Below are 19,210 nucleotides of genomic sequence, written 5' to 3'. Positions count from 1 at the left end.
GTGAGCATCTGATCGCCTTGAGTCACTCCAGGGCTTCTATTCCTGGATGCATGTCAGCTGTCACATGCAACCAACAAACACCAGTCAGTGCTTGTTTTGTCATATTGGTTCACACAGATCCAAGAAGAGGCATTACATCTTCAAAATGCGGATAATCTGCTTTTGTCAGCCTGAATACATGGATTGAATATGTGCGGCATTACATTGTACCACGTTTTGTTCAGGGAAAATCCACTAGAAGCTTCAAAGCCACGTTGAAGTGTTTATCCCTTTAATAAGGCTTGTAGTTGATTTGTTTGCTCCCTCCCCTTTATCAAAAGTTAAATTGTTTTAATTTGTACGTTTGAAACAGATTTTACTGCACAGTTTCATAGTAGTAAAACATCACTTAAATTAGCTCAACACCAGACACTTTAAAGCCAACCCAGTCGTAACAAGGTCGATTCACACATGCCCCCCTCATGGTGCAAATAAGATCCGAGAGCACCCTTATTATTTTCAGGCTGTGCAGGGAAAAAAAGAACTGAAAAACAGATGTGACAATGATAAATAGCCAAAGAAACTAGAGCAGAACACTAGAACTGTAAGGAGTTTGTCTTTGTTTTAGGTATAAACTGTAGCTGCATTTCACATTTAGAACAGTGCAATGTGTGGTGAGTGCATTTCACATTTTTTAAGGCCCGTGCCAAAAGCGGTTCTACTAGATTGGCACGTTTCTCTGAATGTTAAAAATGTGAAATAATGGTAGAGGACATTTTTGAATCTTGATCGCAACCTTCATGAAACACATTGCAAAATGTGTAAGAAGTCAGTTTCATTCCAAAGTTTCTCATGGTCTTTATTTATTTGACACTGTAAAGAAACAAGCTGCTTTTATGTTGCTACAAGCTCCTTCCTTGGCTAAGTTATTGCTAACAGTCAGCCACTGAGTGACATTCTTTCCCAGCTGCCAGATCTTCTGAGCTCTTATGCCGTGATTGTTTAATGAGCAAACAGCTGACTCTAATCAGAACTGATTTGTTGTTGCACCAAGTAAGGTTAAGCCTGATATGGAATCTCTGCAATCGCTATGATTTCCTTAATAACTCCAAGTTGGCATTCTTGGCTGAAGGGGAACTAGAATGACCTGAGTAGTCAACCTCATACTATGTTTAGTTTAGACTGTGCTCTGTGACATTTTTTTGTGTAAACACTGGCTTTGAGGCAGTCATCTGGCAATTCATTCTTCAGCTGTGGCTTAAGCTGTAGAATAAAAGAAAAGTCTATGTGTACAATGTGCACTCAGGATTTCTGGATATCAAAGCCTCAAGTTATGCTGTAAACCCTGTTCTCAGTTATCATTATTGACATACTTTAAAAATGCCTTTATGTTATCACTTCTGTTATAATACACAATCTTGATGGTAGTTTCTACCCAGAACATTTTCAGGTATGGACTACAAGCATCCTCGACTGATTCCCATTTGTTTCCTTAAGGGATTTCTGACCACAGCGACCAGACTTCTTCTTCTTTCTTTCTTTCTGTCTTTCTTGTTTTTTTGTGGTCTGACCAAAGGCCATCTACAAGTAAGCCTTTTTTTCCTTAACAGCAAAACCTCCTGACAGTTACTGGGACAGTTTCTGAAGCTACCTAAATATATGGGGAGATATCCATTACTTTTACATCAGTAGTGGATGGGTCCTAAGGATTGCATGCATAAAATCACGTAAACAAAAACTTGAAAAGTTTGCTAAATTTGCCCCAGATAAGGTGAAATGTTTTCTTTTTTCTGCATGGTATACTTTATTACGCAAGCATACAACTTCATTGTGGCTTCATTACTGGCTCAGCTCTACTTCATGCCATGCAAATTTGTGTTTTGTATACGTTAGACCAGAAAAAAGATAAGCACGCCTAACTACAGCTTCACAACCATAGACAGGTAGTATAACAAATAGATAAGTCTGCTCCCACACCGTTGATGTTGTTGTATTTGTTGCCAGCTATTACACCATCCTGATCCATATAAGTGCTGGTTTACTGCTTGGGGGGTTTCTTAATTTTTAAAAAAATTTAAAATCTAAAGGTCATGACACAGGATAAGAGTTTTTTGCTGGTATCTCTCCCCTACATGGGCTTTTTTCCCTTCCATAAGTGGCTTGCATTATACTGCAGTATTCTAGCAAAACAGTAGCATTTCTTACATTTACCGCCCGGACTTGTCTGGCAGCCTGTTAATCTACGATCTTCTGCTGTCATTGAAGACTGCCTCCTTAACCCAGCTTAACTCCTAATGCAACTAAAAAGCTAAATGTATAGACAAAGACACAAAATTTCACCCCTTCTAACCCTAATTTCCCCATCCAGCCCACTGACAGAAGGAGAATACAGTATTCTCTGTACTTTTTAACTCCAACTCACCCCCACTCTCGCAAAGACTTTCCTCGTGACAAGAGAATGAATGCTTTATTATGCATTAGGAAGTGTGTTTCAGTCCATTGCAGGCTGATTTTCACCCCCATTATGCCCGTATCATCTTCCTGGGTCTTCTCATCCGATAGGGTTATCATGCCAGGGTTGGGTGCTGCCAGGCATGACTTGGCCAACGATCAGAACGGTCTTTCTCATAAACACGTAAATGGTAGTGCTTGGGAAAGGAGCAGAGAAGGAGGTGTAGCACTGCTGCTGCGCTTGTCGAGCAGCAGTAGGCAAACATTCCAAGGAATGGTCGTTGTTTTGAGTTTCTAAAAACACTTCTGTGACCACAGCGGCTCTGCACCATCATAGTTTTATCTTAAACTTGTCAGCTCTCTGCCAAAATAAAAGCATTTGCTTTTTATTTTATTTTGGATGAACGCTTAAGCCCTAATTTTCTTACTGATATTTTACTTTGGGCTGCACAGCATTTGTTTTTTTAAATCTAATGACTTGGGGCATGGTGATATGTAAATTGCAGGGATCTCTGACTTGTTTTGGTCATTTTTTTTCCATAATGCAGCTTCTAAAAGGTGCAATTCAATTAAAACATGATGCAGCAGGACTGCTTAATTAAGGTGGAAAGTTATACCTTGCAGAATTGGCGGACAATTGGGCGTTGTAGTTCTGCTGGATATAAATTGCATTTGAAAGCATAATTCACTTATTGCTGTTGTGTGGGGATCCGTCTTTACCCAAGAGACCCAAAGAACAGCGTGGCTTTTTAGATTTCCAATAATAAGAAACTCCAGCAAGCAGTGAAGCCACCAGATCATGGGTTTTACGGCAAATGCATGTCTACATTAGAGGGGGACTTTCGTAGTGTGGTCAAACAGTCGCTCGTGCATGTTTCTTTTATCTGAAATATCTGGTTTTGCATTTTCTGTTAGAGAGTTTTGCATGGGTTAAATAATGGTGAGGGATCACTCCTTTCTCGTTTACTTCCTACTTTCTCAATCATAACGCTTGCAGCACCCTCACACGGTGCTGCTCTCAGCATTTCTATGGTGTAATTTCTAGGGGATTATTTTTGTCCCCTGCTTTACTCTGTGGGTTTTAGAAACAGCCCTTCTATGCTACATTTATCATCTCTCAAAATAGGAGAAGCTTCTTCATCCCTGTCCAGCTAAAGCTGAACTAACATTTAGTCGGTGTGCATGAGAGGGGTTATAAAGTATCATTCGTTTCAATTGAGACCTGACAGGAACGTTTGGGAGTGGTGACCTCGCAGTGGGAACTTTTCAGATATGTCAACTGTTTTTTCAACCACATATCAGATTTCCAACATGGCTATGGAGCCCATTATAGCCCAGCTCTGCTCCCATAACTGTCCAAATAGTTTTAGTATGTTTGTTCTCTTGCTTTGCGATAGTCACAATTTCGTTGTACATGTAGAATGAGAATAAAAGGCTATTCTATATGTTAGTGGTGTTAACGATCTTGTCTATGTTTTATCTTCTGAATTAGGAAAATGACATTCAAATGGAACAAGTTCAGACAGGTTTGGTGGCTGCTAGACAGAACATGACATTTAAATGTCATATATGAATACAAATTGTTGTATGTCAGCAGCAAATTACCTCCATACAGCTAGCTTATTTTAAACTAAATAAATATGGAGATATAGTTCTATCAGTAAGTCAAAACAAGAACGTTAAGTCTGTGCTGTCATCTGAACCTTGATTTGTCTTAATCTGTTTACATAATTTCTTCCGTTGCAACTTTGACATAATTCGAGCTAAACATGATAGAAAACCGAGAGAGGCAGCTCTGTGTCTCCAGTAGTTTCAGAGATGTGTTGTGGTTGAAGCCATTTCCTTTAAGCTCTTTGATAATTGTTGCACCGTGACCATGGAAACCATCATAGAGTGGTGGTGGTGGTAGAGATGAGTGGAAGAGAGGGCTTGGGTAGTAAATGAATGAGAATACCTACCTTAATGGAGTAAATGCAATCATGCCGGTCATGTGATGATGTCACATTGACTGTGCAACCATTAGACATCAGCCTTTCGTCAGTGGTTAGGTTTGACTATATTTGACATGTCTGGATGGGGTTTTTTTCATTCTAAGTTAAAGCATAAGACACATATGTATAATAATCAGCTGCAGAAAATTAACAGCCATTTTAGAGTTTCACTGGTGCCTTTGCAGACTTTGAAGCCTTTACAAAACAGACTGAATGCCTGACAGCACGGTCTGTTTAGATTTCCTCCCCCACACTTATTTGCACCAGTAACATTTTACCAGGTGACCACCACGCCTGAATGAGCTTCCGTAGGCTGAGAGTTGGGGCTGGGGGTGGGGGGTAGCCTGCTGCATCTGAGCGCGATCATGTTTCGTCAAGTTGCAGTCGTCAAAAAGAAAGCAGTGAAGCAGGACAAACAATAGGAGCTACTACTTTCAGGTGTGCAATGTTTTCTCATTTGTATCACAAGCTCGCCACAGTCCCCATGGGGATGAAGCGCCCTGGTTTCCCTCACTTAGTAAGAACACCTTAATCCGGACTGTGCTTTAAAAGAGCATGCTCCACTGTAAGTGTGTTATCGGAGGGCGTGGGACGGCTGAAAATAAAGAAGCGAGGGAACATGGGAACGGTTAAGAGAATAAAAATACAAGAGTAAAACTGTGAAGGTGGGACTTTAAGGTTGTTTCCTGTCTGTAAACGACAGATCTCACCAGGTAGGGAAGTAGAGCAAAAACTTAAGCCACTTATCAAAAACTCTTATTAGGATTCAAGAGAAGTGTGCCTACTACCTTGATTTAATTTCTTACTCCAGATAAACCTGTCAAGACAGAAAGCAGACATTGAAACATAAATACTAATGCAGCCCAAAGACCTCTTTTTAAGTTTAATGGATCTGTAACTTAACCATAGCTTCCCCCCTCTGAGCTCAGTACATTTGAATTTTTGTGGGAAGCTTCAGTGAACATGAACTTTCTGCCCGTGGCCTCAGTTTGCTTCTCCTCTCTTGTTTTAAAAGATGGGCTCGGCTACATTCCTCAGTGTAATCCTCCCGAACTGGGCCACACCCTGGGCAGAGCAAACATGTGGAGGGGAATGTATGCCGCGCAGCAGGAGTTGGTGTCCCCCCAGGGTCATTCACCCAGACACAATGAGGCACTGACTTGAGCCTAATGTGGGGCTGCAGTGGATGCGGCATGCTTTTGATGAGCCCCTAGGAGACCCCACACTGCTACCGTTCCTTAAACAGGCCTCCTCGTAGGCAGACAAATGCATGCACACACACTATCTTGCCAGTGCAAACCATGCCAAATTTCATTTGATCCATGTGATTTCACCCCCTCCACAGCCCCAGTCTATCTGAAAACATCTACAAAGGTATAGAGATAAGAGTCAGGGAGAGGGAAGTCTGATCAGATCTCTGTTTCCTACTCAGGCCTAGTTAGTCAGTCTGGTCACTCTGTGTGCTGGAAATGTTTAAAAGAAGAACCACAAAAACATTTGTTTATGCATGTGAAAGCATATTACCCACCATTAAACCCCAGTGATAGATCACTGTTATAGTGGGATTTGTAAGGAGTCCTTGAGCAGTGTAGAAAATTCTGTTTTACATCTGGTCACATTTATAGGTCATATGTTGATCATTGAGACTGTGTGTTATAATTTGGTTGATAGTTTACATCCTGTAGAATAGAGCAGGGCGATATGGCCAAAAATATTTATCACGATATATATTTGAAAATTTGCGATAACGATATAACCGACGATATAATTGATGCGAGACAAAATACAACTCCACAACATTACTAGCGCAAAAAGACAACCTTCCATTTATTTTCACTTAAACAAGAAGCTGGTTTTTATGTACATTAAAGCTTTATAAAAATGTAACAGTGCAAATGCAAATTCCTTGCTGAAAGTTTAACCAAAAGGCATTTCCAGTAGAAATGGGCTGACATATCCTGAGCATAACCATATATAATATCCACTGAAGTTAAAAATAGGTGCTTTGCAACATTAAACTGCAGTGTGCAGTATGCATTTTTCGGACCGTAAGGTGCACGGGATTATAAGGCACATTAAGCGAAACAAAGCAGTCAGATAAATCAAACTTTATTAAACTCATTCTTCTTGCTTCCTCCACTTCTGTACCATTGATTCATTAATGTTGAATTCTCTGGCAGCGGCTCTATTCCCATGTTGTTGCAGTATATTAATGACTAACCTCGTATTGTGGATGGATTATCTCAGTTGTTCTCCTGACTGAAGTTTGGTCCGTTTACAGCATCCTGCCATGCGATTGCATTTGTCTCTAACCATGAAGAACCTTCACGTTAACTTTTATAAGTGGAAAAGTGTTAGTGTTCGTCCTCCAGCTTCACTGTTTATGTTATGCTAACATAGCTGTGTCGCTAGCGATCACGTAGCACATCATTATATACTAGCTAGCCCAACTTCAGTAACCCTACAAACGTCACTGCTGTTTAGTTTCCTGTCTTCATTTATGTTGGAAGTGATAGCAGAGCTGTACGTTTGATTTTTTTCAGAAATCTCTCAGTCAGAACATGCAATATCATGCTTAGGTAACTAGCGAAACTAGCGAGCTAACTTCCGCTAGCTTCCTGCTAACTTCTAACTCCGTTAAATGTAATAACTTTTGTTTTCATGGATGCCTGGAAGTTAAACTTTATAGTTACACCTGGTAAAGCAGCAATGCTGATCGTTTTATTAAAGATGAAAGAATTTAGACAGTTTTTAACTCTAAGTGACGCTGCAGTGTTTGACCTGAAGTATACGGAGTTTAGGACCCAGATTACTCCCAGATTTAAGAGCATCTTAGTCCGACAAATATGACAATAACAACGGCCGCTTGCATGTTCTGCAAAAAAAATGTGCTTTGTCGTGTATCTGATGGACAAACACCAAACCAGTTCCACATCACGGAAGTTGCACCATTTTTACAAACCAATTCTGGTTCATCTGTTTCACTCAACAATCGGCCATGTGCGTATGAAAACAAAGGCACTGCGCATGCGCGTTTTACTCCCATTCTATCGCGATATTTCATTTTCCTGTCGTTGCCTAACATTATACCGGTATTACCGTGAACGGTATAATATGGCCCAGCCCTACTGTAGAAGTTCAAATGTTGTCTTCTGTGTTATATTATTATATTACATGGGGATCCATTGATGTTAAACAGTCAGTATTAGTTGTTATCGGCGTTGTTACCTGATATCGGCATAACAACATGACATGTACTGACATCTCTACTTGTTGTGTTACAAAAGGTTTGTGCTGACTAAGATAGTCTGATCAAGACGCTTTTATAATTAGTATTATGAAGGAGCATGGCATAGCAATAAAAACATCTGGAGCAGCCAAAATGCTTCCATGTCTTTTAAATTTCATGTTATTCTGACATGTTACATGTTTTTTTAGCTGAAATTAAATTTCAGGTTAAAATTTCACACTACTGCTGTTGATCAGCAAAGTCAACACACGCCGATATTTTAACTGGGCCACCGCTTTGACCCACATTTGTGTTGGTCAGTGTGCTTCAACGTTGTTGTTTGTGTGAGTCTGCCATTTGTAGCTGAAAAACTCCACAATATCAGCTCCACATTTCTCGTTTGCTGCTCTGAGAAATCAGAGCGCAATTGCTGGGATACTGTTGGCGCTGTTGGTTCCAAATCTTGTGCTCTAGCAACAGGATTTTTTGGTGAAAATGTTTCCTTTCCATGTGGGCAGCCAACCTAAAAATAAAACAAGGAGCCAAATGAAAATCATCGGACAATATTTCATGCAATTTTGTGTGGAAATTATGGGTTTTCAGATGTCAGACAGATGAGAATAAGCAGTATTTACTTTTGTTAAAGTAAATGTCAGGAAAAACTGTGTTATTTTATCAAAAATACACCAAGGCGGTTCTGCTTTACATCGCTCCAATCAGTGCTATAATGAGGCCTGATAAACATGTCCAGTATTCAGCACTCTCTGCTTCCCATTCTGCTAATGTGCAGCCTTTGTTATATCACCTAATGGGGTTGTAGTTTTGATCTTGAACTCTATTATGTCTTCTCTTTTAAAAAAAGCAAAAAAAGATGTATGGCATTACTGTTGTTTAATGTCAGATTGAATAGTAGGTGTTCTTCATCCAATGAGCTGCCTGCAACATGATGGAACGACTGAGCACTGAAAATCTGCCCATCTGCTGTACCAGTGTCTCACCTGGTCTCAGTCCACCCACTACCTCTGAGTCATCCTCTTTTTCCATCTCTCTCAGCTGCCCACAGTGCTGATAAAGTACTCCATTTTCTGCATTATTTTTTTTCTGCCTGTGGAAAAAAAAAAGGTAACTTAAATCAGTGCTGCAGAGTCAATGGCATCCTCACATTTGATGATTTCAAAGCCAGCTGGACTCAAACTCCCTTACTGCTGCAGTAGTTGTTGCTGTTGTGAGCACCTCTGCAGTAAAGCAGAAGGCAGATCTATGCCAGAGTGAGGCAGGAGGCATGCTGTGCGGTTGACCTTTAGTATCAGCCCCATTAATTATTGATACGTAGTTTCATCATCACTGAGAGACAGACTCAGGTTTTCTAAGGGTAGCACATATTTACCTGCTTTATTCACTGGAACCTAACCTTAGATTAAAAATGCACTGTATATCATGCTTGAAAAAAAAATCATTATCTTCAGCCTTCTGTGTTTTTTTCCTCCCTTTGGAAGGGCAAGCGATGCCTAGTGGTAGCCGCAGTATGATCACTGTATTGCCAGTGTACTGAAGCATATGGCGTTGGCTGTAGCCCATTTTAAACACTGAAATTAATCGTTTCACTGGGAATGTGTTGACTGCTTCCTCGGGGTTCTTTAATTCTCTGGTGATAAGTAAATGGACAAGCTTACAGAGGCACGGAGTTCAAGATGCTTCCACCCAACCACCCTCAGTTTGTAGGCAGACGCACCTTGGGAGCTGCAAACAGTTAGACAGACAGGCCTAGCTGTCTCCTAGGGGCCAGTCTTTATAATTAGACAAAGATCTCCTTAATTGGCTCCATCTAATGAGGCAACATAAAGGCAATCTTTAGGGGACCTCTTCTTTTTTTCTTTTTTTTGGTTTAAATGACTGTTGGGCTGTGTCAGAGGCAGTTGTAAACCAGTCCTACCATGACATCCCAATCCCTTGTGGAGACTTGTCAGTGCTGCGAACTTCAAAAGCCTACATGTCGGTATGTCACTGTAAAAAAGTCATTTTGCTAATAAAGTAAGCACCAAAAGCTACACTGACAGTGATTGACACTGGGCTTGCATATGAAAAAGAGAAGTGACAATGGAGTGTGCCCTGTGTGAACTCCATTTTAGAAGTGTTCTGACTCATATCCTATTCAGGCTCATTGAGTGGCAGTGACGGACTGCGCAGTAAAAGTGGAATCTGCCATAATTACTTGCCGAAGCCTTCCAATGCGCGCTGCTGCGCTGCAGATACTGATGAGCTAAATGGAGACCCCCATTTTGAGAAATGGCACTTAAAAAGTTGGTGCTTTGTACTGGCACACATAATATTTTTTTTTTTTTTTTTTTTTTTTTTTTTTTTTTTTTGGCCTGTCCCGTTTGGCTCTTTTGCCATCAGAATTGTTGTCTAAAGGCAAAGAAAGATGCCCAACGGATTTACTTTACCAAACTGACCATCCCAGCCTTGCCGTAATGGTCCATTTGATTCACCTTTTATTGTTTATTTTATTTTCACTTACTGAATACGGGACAGACTTGACTGGGGGAAAGAAGGGGAGAAAGAAAGAGGGAAAGAGAAACAGCTGAGAAGAGGGACGGGGGAGAAGGGCAAAAGACAAAAACCAACAGAACGGGCAGAGAAAAAAAAATGCATATATCAATCACCTGGATCACCTGCTGAGAAAGAAAAAAGAAAGCAAGCAGAAGAGAACAAGAGTAATAGAATAAACAACATCACAATGATATATGGGAATATGACAGTAAATACTAAATGTTAAACATTATTGTGCAGCACATAAGATCAACAGAACACAGTGTGCTTTGAGGTAGGAGCCAAAAAGGGTGTAGTTTGTGGGTGTGATCACCCGTGTGTACACCTGTGAGCATGGACGCGCTTGTTTTTTGTTTTTTTAAAAGGTTCCTTCATGTAATAATCTGCTAGAGGGTGTGGGGGGGCCACAGCCCCGTCCTCCAGGGCGTGAAGCAGGTGTGGAGGAGATCAAAACTCCAGACATCCAGAGGCCCCCAGAACACAAGAGACCACGGAAGACCAACAGAGGGGCAGCTGCGCCACTGTCCCGGAAAGAGCTGAGGAGAGTCCCAGATGAGGGCTCACTCAGCAGCCGCGGAGCAGAAGCCAGGGGGAGTTGCAGTGACGCGCCCGTGAGCTCCGCCGGCAGCCAGCTGCGCCTGAGTGACCGAGCCCCAGGCCGAGAGGCCGGGGGCACCCCACCTCCGAAGTGGCCCGAGCGAGCCCCAGGCTCCAGGCCCCGATAAGCGGCCGCCAAGGAGTGAGCCGGTGTGTACCTGGACGCCCATCCCCGGACACAAAGAACCACCAACGCACCGATGTCTGAGGGGGTCCGCCACTGGCAGGGGAAGTGGTGGTAGGGGGAGATAGGCCTCCAAACCTTGGAGGGCCTGAGATGTCCCCAGAGAGGTGGCGCCTGACACCCAACCTGACATATAGACACAGACATACAGGCACACACAGATACAAACATCCATTCCCACCCTCATGCTCTCATATGCACTTACTCCACACTCAACCAACGTGGAGACAGACATAAAGAGACGTTGTACACACGATCACACTCCCCAAGCGTACTCTACAAACCGGGTCTAGGTGCCCTCGCCCCTGGAGGGGGGAACTGCACCCAGACCCAGGTGGTGTTTCCCTTTTCCCTGCGGTGGGGGGAGGCAGACCGCCCCGACTCCGCAGGCAATCTTTAGGGGACCTCTTCTTTTTTTCTTTTTTTTGGTTTAAATGACTGTTGGGCTGTGTCAGAGGCAGTTGTAAACCAGTCCTACCATGACATCCCAATCCCTTGTGGAGACTTGTCAGTGCTGCGAACTTCAAAAGCCTACATGTCGGTATGTCACTGTAAAAAAGTCATTTTGCTAATAAAGTAAGCACCAAAAGCTACACTGACAGTGATTGACACTGGGCTTGCATATGAAAAAGAGAAGTGACAATGGAGTGTGCCCTGTGTGAACTCCATTTTAGAAGTGTTCTGACTCATATCCTATTCAGGCTCATTGAGTGGCAGTGACGGACTGCGCAGTAAAAGTGGAATCTGCCATAATTACTTGTCGAAGCCTTCCAATGCGCGCTGCTGCGCTGCAGATACTGATGAGCTAAATGGAGACCCCCATTTTGAGAAATGGCACTTAAAAAGTTGGTGCTTTGTACTGGCACACATAATAAAGAGACAGTCACTTGTCTTATTTTGAGTTAGCATATGGACTGAATTAGGCTGATGAGATCATGCGGGGTTGTGCCTTTGTCTGAAATGGCCGATCGCCCAAACCAGTATGCTGTTGCAGTCAGTGGCACAAGGTTGAGCAGACTATTAATTCAAGGCCAGTCTAGTTTTTTTCTCGAGCATCAAGCTTAATAGGCCAGGCTAAAGCAGCTCTATGATGGAGTAATTTGATAGAGCCTGTCTAGATGAAAGTCTTGGCGTCAGTGTAAATGGCTCCTGTATTAGTGAATGAAAGGCTTAAACTGAGCCTGTTACGCTCCACGTTTTTAATTGCTGGGCTCTACTACAGTAGCTTTGTATGGTTCACGGTTCATAATCATCCTTATGTATCTTTTACCAGCTCCTTAGTTCAGTCACTGTCTAAACAACCTCCCTTTAAGCCAGCTATCTTCTGATTGGCTGCCCCTCACACACAGATCCTGTCTGAAGCCTGAGCTTTTGGCTCACAGGTGTTACCTGTATATATGCAAAGTTATTTTCTGAATCTCCATCATTGTAAAATATGGCAGAATAATAGGAAAAGCACAGTAGGCCCCCTTTATAGCTTTGTAATTAGAAGGAAAGCTAAGAAAACATAGTCATACTCAGCTTATTCAGATCCAGTACTGGTTCTCAAATGATGCTTTGTCGACGCTTCTTTTCTTGGCTTGGCTATGAACTCCCACAGCAACAATAAACTGATGTTTGTTAATAAAGGATGAGCCGTGTTTACTTCCACCTGTGTCCTATTTATGTAGTTTTGGATATCATTCCTAACGGCACTCAAAGCACAAAGTACACACAGAGTGTTAAGTTTGACCTGTGGGAATGGTGCAATATCACTACGCAGAATAGGAATGGCAACTTTTGTGTTTCCTTTGATGCACTAAAACATATTTGGCAGGATGCATCCTTCTGTTCTATTTAAAACCCAAGCTAGAGGTATTATTTGTATTTGTATCACTCTCTTGCCTCCTTTCCCCTACCACAGAGGGTGGCCATACCATAAAGGTCAACTTTAGGTCATAGCAGCATTTCTGTTCCTGTGGGTGGGTGGTTGTATGTTTGGGCCAACAAGGAGCTGGGGGGGGGGGGGCTTGAAAAGTTCATGGACAAAAGTGAGATGGCCAATTTCACACCCAGCAGATGCCTGCTCCAGTGACCCACAGCGACAGGTGGGAGACACTAATTGGCAGAGCGCACCCTCGCAGAGTTGGCTCAACCCATGGTGGGTGAGGGAATGAAGGTGGAGACAGAGGAGGGTGAGAGTGAAAGAGTAGTGGTGACAGTGGTGAGCATAAATTGGCACCGCAAATTGTCGAAACACGCATGGAAGGAAGAGTGTCAGGTTTAACAGCCGCACGGCTCAGGTGCACACCGCCTGTGATTCATGCCTGTTTCCATCTTACCAAAAAAGGCACATTTTGCATTTGATAAATAAACTGTTGCCGCTCTCTAATGTGGTCCTGTTTGCATTTCCATAGTGCCACTGAATTCAGTTTGCTTTCACTTCCTTTTGGACCTGTTTTCTCCAAGGGAAGCTTTGACTTCCCTTGGAGAAAACAGGAAAAGGACAAGGTGATGACATAAGTGAATAACGTGATCAATGTGTTTGCCTCGTTCGGACGATTTTAAGATAAAACACACCCTGCAGCTCAAAGGCTGAGTCACTGTGTCACTACCGTGGTTTATTGATCTTATTTCTTTGACCAAAGGGCAGCTATTACTTTAACCAGGTATGAGCACTTCTTCTACTCTGTCTTCCTCAGTGTTCTCAAACTTATGAGGACTGTTTGTATCATCTCCATATGGGATTAGAGCCTCCACAGCCCACAGGAGAGAGAAGAGGCCTCAGTGGCCTCATCACCAGGGCCAACAAACAACCAAGTGATGTTGCTCTTATTCACCTTTGGTTGTGTATAGAACGAAAACACAAAAACAACTTGCGTTTGAAGACACTTTCAAACCTTAAATTATCACTACATGTACATCTAGATTCCACAGTAGTAAATATATAAAATCAGACTTTTGGAAAGCGTGACACAGATATCCAAGTTAGTTGCTGATATAGCTACGCACAATTTATTTCAACACGCTTGTGTGGGTACTTCTTTTGCACTGCAACAGAAATAGTGTACAAGATGTCATAGACTGGAAACTTTGCCCAGTGGAGTGGAAAACAATATGCTTCTGAGCCATAAAAAAGACAAAAAACAATCATTTAGCTGGTTAAAAATCTTAGACTTTACTACATTAAATGAGTGCTCTAGTGCCCAGGATCTAATTTGGTGTTTTAGCAAGGTACTGTATTAACTGAGGCACTTGCAAACAACTCTACAGCTTTCTGAATTCTGTCTGAAAAACAGAATTGACAAGGAGGTATTTTCATTTAAAACAAAGTCAGTGGTGCGTAGTGAGTACTTTTTGCCTGCGGTGCAGGCGAGACTTCTGGCAATAGATAATGCTTCCAGTACCGCTCTAATATGCGGGCCTTTTTGTTTCGCAGCCACTCCCAAGCTATGTTTTCTGCTGGTATCGCCACCCTTTACCATGTGTTCCTTTCATTAAGAACATCAGTTTTATCATCGACCTAGCCAAAGAAAACTCTGGTTTTACTATTTGCCCTTCTGGTTCTTCTTCCGAAGAATTTTTAAAAAGCAATGGCTTCTACGTGAGCACATACACGCCCAATGTACATGAGCAATATTGTGTTGTGTTTTTTCACACATATAGATGGATCTAGAAAGTGTATTAAAATGCTTGCATGAACAGATACTGTTTCTATCTAACTCCCTTTTATAATGTCATCTCTTGATTTATCATCGCGCAATGTTTAGGTTAGTCCGAAACACAGAGTGTGGTTTGTCTTGCTTACCATGTATTTATTAAACATAAATAACTTTCCGACATATGGAGTTTCATCAAAGATACAAGATTATACTCAATAACTGAATTATTAGTTTGATTGTAAAATTAATTCTTGAGTAAAAGAAACTGTCTGGTTTCTTTGTAGGTTGAATCATAAACCTGCACTTCGCAACTTTTTTTTGTCAGCAACCAAAGCTTTAATCTCCAAACAGGAGAGTAAGCAGCCATCCAGCGTTTCTCCCCCTATCTGCTGAGTGTGTTAGAAAGAGGCTTTGATGAATAGATCTCCTCTCTCCCCTCCATCTCATTATCCTCCTTTATCTGTTTTATGGATTTACACAACTCCTCAACATGTTCTGACATGCGGTCGATAGTGTCAGCAGAGAAAGAAGATGTAGGCTAGCCTTTTTTTTCATGTTCCCACATTATTTTATTTATTTCATTAGCAGTTGTAGCTGATTTGTGCTATTTTTGCACCACTGTGGAGTAGTTTTGCCTTTGATCGCTAGAGAATGATTGAAATTGTATCTGTCAACAAATGTAAAATTAGGAAATTTAAAAAAGAGCCTACCGGCTTTCTGCTATTTCCTCTTGGGGATGTGGCACAGTTCTTTTCAAACTAGGCCATCAACATCATATAACCTATTTCTATGATGTCTTTCACCAATATGGCTAGTTGAAGTTAGCTGTAGGACTGCCCTCATATCATTGCAGAGCTGACAGGATGAGCATAGGGAAATGACAGCTTGTTGAAAGCAGGTTAATGCCTCCGTCTTCTAGCTGTGACTCACTTATCAACAGACTGAGAGGTGGCAATGTCATAGCTGAGCCTTTCTTTTGGATAGTATATAGTTTTAGACGTGTATGGGAAAGTGAGACAGCTGCTTCACTTCAAACACGCTGTATGATTGTGCCCAAGTGTCTATGTCAGCTTCCTCGCCAATCTCCCTCTATGTGTCTTATTGATACTTGTTTACGTTTTTGTGCGTACAGAGTAAATGAGCTCTGCAGGGTGGGTTTCATGTCTCAGCAGGTCACAGATGATCAGATTAACTGAAGCAAGGCTTCAGCCTCCAGCTGGATTAGCAGCGGGAACCGGGGCTTTGCAGGTGCCTCGCAACGGTGCCACTGCAGCCACACTTTGAACGTTGCCTCCTCAAAAGACGGTTACAATACTCACACTCGTATCCAACATAGTTAGTTATTATAGCCATCAGCTGAATGCTGATAGGCTTCTTTTTTTTTCGCTGCTCCACGACTGCACAAAAGCTCCTCGATCCATACCCTAGATGGTTAAACTATAGGTTGTTTTCACAACCTGCAACAAGTATATATATCACAGCTCCTGATAGAAAATTGTTTATACCCTGCAGACTATTTAACCACAGTAGCGCAGAAAATTAATGAAGACCCTGTGTATTGATTAAGAACATTTTGTTTTTCATTTCTCTCTCATGAAGTCAGGCACATATTGACTACCAAAACATCTTTAGTGTAGCGTTTATTTGTAATTCTAAGTAGGAATTTAGACAAACAACTCCAACATTTTCTTGAACTGCCTGATCTGCGGTGTGAGTCAGACTGTCTATAACCCTTCTTCCATTGATTAGTGAATTTCTTTGAAGGCTGAGCATTTTGGCCGTGTCATCTCATTGTTTGGAAACCAGACGTAATGATCATTGGGACACTGCATACTTGTGTGCTTGCAGCTTGTCAGTCACATGGTAAAGCAAATTCTGCCATATCTTCCTCGTTACCTGCTGGTCATTAGAAATAATGCATTTTAAAGGCACTTTCTTTTTATAGAGTTTTATGGATTTAACTAACTGAAGACTCCCAGTGCATTTCTGTGTCATGAGATCATGGGCATGTGATTTTCAGCTGATGCACAACGTGCTGCAACTGTTCAGAGATGTTACCACACAGACTTATAAGGACACAGTGTGATGAAATTTCGATGTGTTCTTTGTTCTTGTTTTGTCCAAACAAGAAAAATGAACACATCCAGTTGCTGAAGACATTTGATCAGCAAGGACAGGCTTTATTACACTCCTCAGATGGAGGTGGGAGTGTTTAGATTTACGGCCTGTGGGAGAAAGATTCATGATATCCAGGCATCCCAGGACAAACAAGAAAGGAAGAAACAACACACTTTATATCACCTTAATCCCACTCTCCCACTCTCTGTCCTTCCCCCCCCTCTTCTTGGGTAATCTCAAGCGTGTCAGCAACACTACCACTTGTTCATCTGAGGGATTATAGCTCATGAAACAAAGGCACTTAATTACTGCTGAGGCAACACATGTCTTATGTGTGTCTTGGGCGAAGGTGAAGAAAGCAGACGCTTCTAAAATACCAAGTCTCTGTGCTCTACAGTGGTGTTTTCTTTTCTGTATATGTTATGCTAAATAGAGTTGAGCAGAGTACAATCAGGCGTGAAAGGAAGTTTGGAGTTGCCACAGTTTTTAAGTATAAATGACTAGTTTTCCTCCCGCTTTTCACCATTGATTCCTGTTCTCCATTACCAGGCTAAATGTAAACAAAAAGCCTCTGGCTATCATTTCATAATGGATTTTCAGTGTTTCCTGCTGTCCCGGGGCCTCACCGCTTCAAACAGACCCATTAGCCCAAACAGATCCATTAGAGCCTAAAAACAAAACAAGATCCTTAAGAGGGAGCATTCTGTGGGTTCAAGGATAAAGGGAAGCCCTGTCCATGTGCATCTAGCGCCTCACTACTTTACCGGCTGCTGGGATCACTGGGTCTGCTTTTTTTCCCCAGTCTTCTGAGCACCAGAGTGCCTGTCCTGTTGGTGTCTCATAGCTGGGGGCTTTCACCAAAGTACTTTCCTCTAACTGTTACAGGCTGACCCATAACCAGCTGTTAGGGTCCTTGGAACAAGACACTATTGGAGTAAACTAAGAGAGGAGAGAAAGAAGGACATTATGAACAAGTGCAACTGGGTTTTTTTTTCATGGATGCCCTAGAAAAAGCAAAATGTGTTGAGTGTTGAGGGTTCAAACTAAGCTAAGCTTTCAGTACTGTAAGTGTTGCAAGCCATGAAATGTTCTCATTTGGATATTTATAGCTACAAGTGCAAATACCTGTAAACCAAACACCCAATGAAAGGAAGACCACAAGTCATTTCTCAACAATGTAAATGGCTTAGCATTAAAAGGCTGGATATAAATGGCACACTGCTGAGACAAGGCACTGAAGGAGAGAGAAAAGAAGGAGATATGTGGGAATGCTGAGAGACAAGAGAGAGCGAGTGCCTTTCCACCCCCTTCTTGCTGGTCAGTTGGGTTACAACAGGTTCTTTGGCTATGCTGTAAAAGGATTACACATATCACAGGCTTCACGTCAGAATAATTTGAATCAGTTTCTCACAGCAGCCCTCCTGCTTTCACGCTGAGAAGGACAATCGGATAAATGTGGGGAAGAAGACATTGTTACAGCTTCTCTGATGGACGTCCTGTCGGAAAAAAGGCAGAAGCTTTTTTTTAAAGCAATGTCTGCAGAAGCTGCCTTTGTGAGCATTTTAGTGTCGTTTTTGTGGTTCGCCAAAGTCAGCTAGGTATGTTGGACTTTAAACATTATCAGTTAGAGTCCCATCTTTGTGACTTTTCACTTCTAAAGTCTTCAGCCATCATGTAGCCAGTGCCTGGTTTGTGCTGACCATGCATGTGTTTAAGCTCTTTTCCCCATGATTTTCCTCCCTCATTGTTTCTTCAGGATTGCAGTCTGCCAATATTGCCAATCACACTGTCATTGATCATGTCACTGAGAGCTACTCTCACGTCAGAAAGACATCACGAGGGCTTAGATATGTACACAGCTTCTCTGTGCTGCTGGCGAAAACTGGGGGGGATTAATGGAGAAATGCATGCACACTCACATCTCAGGACCCTTAAGATTCAACACTACCTAATTGATCAATATTGGTTTTTTTTTTTTTTCTCGGTTTGAGGTGTTGATGTGCGAAAGAAAAGCAATGCTTCATTTCGAGCGTATCAATCTGGGATAAGCACCAGGGCCCTAGTTAACCCATTAAGGCTGATTGGAACCACAGGAGTGTAGCATAAAGGCGGGTTGCCAGACATCTTTGCAGTGGCATTTTCAGCTCTTCTGTCGGCCTATAGGCAGCTCCTCTCTGTCTCCAGCAGTGCTGAGCATAGAGCGCCCATTGAGGGCAAAATGCAAATGTTACAGTGGTGAACGGAGGGGCCCACAAGTGAAGCGCTATTCTGTGGAGGGGGTGGAAGACTGGCCCTCTGTGTCTGTGCCACCCACAGACACACAACAGTCATCACTCTGACCATTCAGCCGGGGCTGATGAAGGAGGCGGGGTGGCGTTGTGGAAGGGGTTTCTGCCACTGATGAAGATGCCAGGGTTATACATGGGCCGTTTGAGCCAGTGTTCCCTGTGAATTTATTTTACACTTCACT

At 42.2% G+C, this 19,210-nt stretch overlaps 1 protein-coding gene and 1 long non-coding RNA gene across 18 annotated transcripts in view; one reads left to right on the top strand and one right to left on the bottom strand.

Moving 5' to 3' along the window:
- The window catches only part of LOC147302416 (muscleblind-like protein 2a), a 56,877-nt gene that overhangs the window by 11,422 nt on the left and 26,245 nt on the right, over positions 1 to 19,210 (top strand). The gene's annotated exons all lie outside the window — the stretch shown is intronic.
- On the bottom strand, positions 6,186 to 15,504 carry LOC147302417 (uncharacterized). The gene is made up of 3 exons (XR_015127135.1): positions 15,333 to 15,504; positions 8,649 to 8,755; positions 6,186 to 8,173 (listed from the first exon to the last, which is right to left on the bottom strand). It is a non-coding gene; the product is annotated as an uncharacterized LOC147302417 (long non-coding RNA).

Source organism: Aulonocara sp. 'chitande type north' Nkhata Bay, linkage group LG23 (genome assembly GCF_057382095.1).
Source record: "Aulonocara sp. 'chitande type north' Nkhata Bay isolate Kocher_YH1m ecotype deep benthic linkage group LG23, A_spYH_male_GT1.1, whole genome shotgun sequence".
NCBI lineage: Eukaryota > Metazoa > Chordata > Actinopteri > Cichliformes > Cichlidae > Aulonocara > Aulonocara sp. 'chitande type north' Nkhata Bay.
Note: the sequence above shows the minus strand (reverse complement) of the source record. Positions and strands in the feature narration are given on the sequence as shown.